The following is a 5,750-nucleotide window of genomic DNA, read 5'->3' on the forward strand; positions in this document are numbered from 1 at the left end:
CTTCAAATCAGCCAATAACCCACATTTGTACCTTCCTCTTTTCTTACACTTGGTCCATTTGTTTCCCTTTCTTTTCTTTCTTTCTTTCTTTTTTTACCTTCGCTGTCCTTGTGCAGCTGTGGCTCAAAATACATCCCTGTTGACCCGACCTGTTGATACCAATCACACGACTACTCTCACATAACCACCTCAGTTTGCTTCAGTTTGTTCTCCCCCCTCCCCGTCTGTGTTGTCTATGTCCCGAGCAATTTACTGATTCATTCATTCTGGGCTGATTCATGAATGGATGGGGTCAATTACTCTGTGCCGTGGCTCGTTCATTTCTTCCCATTGAGGCCCGGTTTCTATCTGCAGCACTCCCAAAATACATTAACACATAAGCACGACCTGTGCGGTGTCAATAAGCTGGAAAACAGGTAACAGGTTACAGATGAGCCTTTTATTTTTTTAGGAGAGCAGCCTGTTATTGGTTATTTTGATTGTATTGAGTCATTTATAAAACACTGAATTAGAAACGTCTATAAAAAGCCAAATGGGCTGAATGAATGATTTCTCTGTTGAAGAGCATGAGTGTTGCCAATATTAGACTTTTTTTTTTAAAATCTATTTTGAAATGTTATGTTATTTTGAAGTTATGCAGCTACTAAAATTGGATACATTTTTTGAGGTGTTTGAACTTTACTTGAATATTTCCATTTAATTTCCACCTTACACTTATGCTGCACCTATCTATGGATTTTTTCTTTTTGCGTCATCTGCAGTCCGTTCACCACCTGCCTTTAAACTTCTCAGAATTCAGTTTATTTATATTTTCATTAACCATTTGTGGCCCAAAAAGGGTAAAAATAATCCAAATGATTGAGTAATGTCATTTAGATTTTTCTTCTTTTACCCTGCCCTGTTCATCATCTTGTGATCCATAAGACTTATCATGTGACCCTCACCCTGAGTGTCCCACACTGGGATAAACTTACGAACAACTTAAGTGGTTTAAATTACCCCTCAAATGCTGCCTATACAGTAATGCACCAGGATTAACAGGATAACAAAGTCATTTTATAACTTTAACCAGATTTGATCAATAATATATCATTACTTGTGTAAGATTTTAAATTTACTTGGAGAAGTATTCAGAGTATTTCAATATTGGTGTATTGGTGCTTTTACCTCAGGAGAAGATATGAATACTTCTTACACCACTGCAGCCTGGTGGAGAAAATATTCAGGCCTTTTCCTTTATTGATATCAAATATACTTAATGTACCAAAATAAAAGCACTCATTGTGCAGTGTTATGTCCCACCTCCAAATCATGTGCTCTATAATTGCATAAATATTAGTGCATTCATGTTTACATCAGTGTTTTTGCAGAGGTGAAGCAATGCAGGGTAGCTTAATCTATCTAACCCTAACCCTGCTAAAACACAATGTGATCAAAACTAAAATAGCCAAAAACTGCGGTAGATGCATAAAAAGAAAATATCTGCATCTGTGCTTAACAACTGCACTTGAGTAAATGCACTTGGTTTGGTTCTTCATCTGAATCCGACAGAAACTAAAAGTCACAGCCCAAATATCTGTTTCACAACCAGTTTGTCTTCCCTGATTCACAAAGTTCCTCCTCAGCTCCTGCTCCCTGGCGTTCACATACCTTTCACTTTCTTCATTTCTGTTATTTTTCTCAGGGCTGAATGTCTTTTCAGCATAAGTCCCTTTTGCCGCCATACACCCACACACCCATAGCAACACGTTGTCGTTTCTTGGTAACCACATTTACGCAACGAGTAAAGAAACTGAAGGTAGAGTAGGCATGGATAAGGTCTAGCTTTAGAGCCTTATATAAATCTATCCAAGGCTCCTGACAGAGGAGAGAGGTGCTGGGGTGAGGGGGTGAGAGGGGGACGATTGAGGAGGGGGGAGAAGGGGAGGTTTGCTCTCAGCATCTGGACCTGAAGCCTCAACATCTGTCATGTAATACAGCATCTGAGCTTAAGTTTTGTTGATGCAGACGACAAAGATAAACAGATTTTTGGTGGCCTCTGTGTTTCTATCTCCTCCTTCATGTCACCATAGGTCTCGGCGTCCGTGCTGTATGTGCAGTCGTCCTCTCAGTGCAGTCATATTTTTAATTACACTGGTGTTAATCACTGGCATGCGACCCATTATCCCCCCACACTGCACTAAATTCCCAGGGTGTTCACAGGAGATTACACTGACCCGAGGTGATGAACATACCCGGCAATTGAACCTGTAATTGGACCAGACTGATAAGCTAATTATTTCCAGAGCTAACAAGAAATGACTGCTGTTGTATCACAGGGGGACAATTTGGAGAGCGACTCACACATAAGCTGCTGGGTGATATGTGCAGGTCACATCTGGGCTGACAAATGTTCGTATTTGAAAAGAAAAAAGAAGAAGAGGGAAATCCTACAGGGGTTTTATTTCCCTAAACAATAGAAAATCCAATCAAAACTTATTACGATTGCAAATATATTCAACCTTTACTCAGCCTCTTAACCAGCTCTTTGTAGTGCATCAGGTTCAACCAGTTGAAACCAGTTGAATGCACCCGCCTCCGTTACATTTACAGTCTTCACTGTTTAATGACACTGTTTCAAACAGGTGTTGATTCAACTTTGTGATCAGGCTGCAGTTTCTGATATTGTGCGATTTTTGTCCACCTCGGTTGTCACAGTGAATGTACAGAAACCACTTCTCTGCATAATGAGGCGCAGACAAACAGCAGCATGGATGACACCCAACCAAAATGTAGTATGTGGCAATAAATAGAACAAATATCAACCTCACATCACAAACATCTGGATAATTACAAGTATCTATATTCAGACCAGCTTATATAATCAGCTATTTTTCCAATTATCATGGTGTTAGTATCACTATTATTAGTAATCCACTTTATATTGAACCTAAAATAAGTGTATGTTTGGTGCACTTTGACACATCAATTGTATTATGGCCTGATTGTGTAACTGTTTATCCAGTATCCTCTGATCACAGTCTCTATACATCCATATACACTGAATGCAAATGTCCAGAGGAGAGAACCTGATGCCCTCACTAATTTACACACCCTAGTCATCAGGCCCTCTTTGTATTGTACATCCTGTTTTTGATGTCCCACATGGACGCCACCGCCCGCTCTCTTCATTAATGAACTAATATCAGTGCTCACAGGAGGTGGGGACGGGGGGGGTGTGGGCGGAGGGAAATGACACTCCACCTTGCTCTTTCATTCATAAATATAATATCTGCATTGTGGTGTAGTGGAGAGGAGGGGGAGCATGGAGAGCCCTTTGTAATGCAATAGGAGGAGATCAAAGAGGAACAGGCTGCTCCTCTATCATGGCCGTGTGTGTCAGACCAAGGGACAGGACTGGACTGCATAACATGGTGGGTGGGGGATGAGGGGTGGGGGGGATCTTCTCTGTCCACCATCTTTGTTCCATTGCACAGGAGTTTTCGGTGTGCTCTTTCCCCCGCTTCCGGTCCCACGCCGTCCCCCACTGCGGCCTGCAGGGCACGGCTTGCCCAGAAATTAGCTCATACTCAGGCGAAGGTGCCAAAAAAAATGAGGCCCTGTCGTTCCAGCACTCCCCCCTCTGCCACCCCAAACCCTCCTCCCACTCGTCTGTGTGGGCACTGGAGCTCTCAAACACATGCTCCCCTATGTCATCACCCACGCCCTCCACACAGACACAGACACAGACACACAAACACAGAGACACACTAACACAACTAGAGGCATCCAGATACTGGGTACAAACACAGGCCTAGAGCACAAAGACACACTTTTTAAATGCTTTATTTAATTCCTCCGATTGCATTTCTACACTCAGACACAGCTACACACTCTCCTCTGGGCCCACTGTGTCGATACAGTAGTTGTTTCGCATCTCATTGTAGTTGTTTTGCGTCACTTTGGGGATGTTTTGTGTCTATTTTTAGCTGATTTGCATCTATTTTTAGTAATTTTGTTGTCGTTTGAACCTCTGTGTGGCCACTATGTCTCTTTGTGGTTGTTTTATGTCTATTTTAGTTATTTTGCATGTATCATAAGTCATGTTTTATCTCTTTGTGGTTGTTTTACATCTATTTGTGGTGGATTTGTGTTTCTTTGTTCTAATTCTGCTAAATTTTTAGTTTTATTTTAAGTCACTTTTCTTCTTTCTGTGGTCATTCTGCTTGTTTTGTGTTTCTTTTTATTTGCTGTGTTCACTGCTCTTTTTCAGCTGTTTAACGTCTCAATCTGTTCACTTTGCATCTATCTTAAAGTCTATTTTTGTTGTTTTGTAGTCAATTTGCTTGTCTTTTGGGTCATGTTGTCTTTCAGTGACACTTTACAGGTGAGGCACAGGGAAACCTTCACTGCTTGGGACCCCTGTGCCTTGTAGGCCGGTCCAGTAATCCATCCATGACAGTGTCATCCTGTTTCAGTCAGGTTTCCTCTCTCTACAGGAAGGGACCTGTAAAAACTAACTCTCCCCTTAATGTGAACACACACACAAACACACACCCCTCCTATCATACTGCACTCTTTAACAATATCACCACATTTTGCAATCTTTGTTCTCTAATAACACAAGATACCAAGTTATGTAAGAAAAGAAAATCTTTCAGAGCTTGGAAAGTATTTGTTCGCCGTAGTCGCTGCATTGCACATTATTTGTGAGAGGTAGAAAAAAGTTGTCATCACTTTTTCCTCCCACAGGTGCGTGAGTTCATGAAAAAACTGTAGAAAATGTGGGCTCACTCTTGGTTAGGTTATAAAACCAACCTTCCCTCCTCAGGTTGTTGCTATTCCTGGCCTGCTGCGGAGAGGAGCCCTGTGTGTCTGCTGCCGCCTGGTGGCCGCGCGCCGCCAGCTCCGGTTACATAAAACAGGACTGTGTGTGTGAGTCATCAACCTCCCCCCCTCCAGTGAGGACAGATGGGAGGTGTGTGTGGTGTGTTTGTGTGTAGGACTGGGTGGAGCAGACACCAGTGGACTGTAAAATAAGGGCTTTCCCCTCTCTCTATCTTTTTTCCTCCCCATCTCCCTCTCTCTCTCCTTCGTTTTTTTTTCTCTTTCGCTGTTTTTGTGTGGGTCAGTAGAATCAGTTGACACACAAGCGAAACGCTGTGACAATAAAAATAGAACAGGAGGCTGCAGAGCTTCAGTCTTTAGTTTACACTGCAGCCATTTGCTGCTGCCTTTCCTCCTGATTTCAGGATGTTAGGAAGTGGTTTCAAGAACTAATCCTCCTCTTTTTCACACAGTCGTGACACTATTTTATATTTTAGATGTGAATATGAGAGAATGATGAGTGCTGATATTTCCTGTTTGGTCTGTGTGACTGGAGAGTTTTTTTTAACACAGAGCCTGTTCTGAAATCACGATGATGTTCAGTCTGTTAGAAGAGATGTAGATGTGCTGAGTGGGTGCAGGTGAAGACGGAGGTGGTTCAGGTGACCCTCCTCTGTGTCGGGGGTCCAACTCAGTGAATTATTGATAGTGCACCCACCTGAGGACCCTATAGATGTTGACGCTTCATGTTTACATATCTTTCCCTCGGTCAAACAGGATGATTGCTGTCTGTTAGAGGTAAAACTGGATAAAACAGCGATGGTGTCGGATTACAACATAGATTTACCTGTGTGAGTGTTGGTTTGAACACAGTTTAACGGTGTGTTACATCACATACTGATATGGAAACATGTCTAGTACTACTGGTGATGACTATTTTATGA

The sequence above is a fragment of the Trachurus japonicus genome, chromosome 10 (assembly GCF_045865225.1).
Source record: "Trachurus japonicus isolate A0001 chromosome 10, Traja_1.0".
NCBI classification, from domain to species: domain Eukaryota; kingdom Metazoa; phylum Chordata; class Actinopteri; order Carangiformes; family Carangidae; genus Trachurus; species Trachurus japonicus.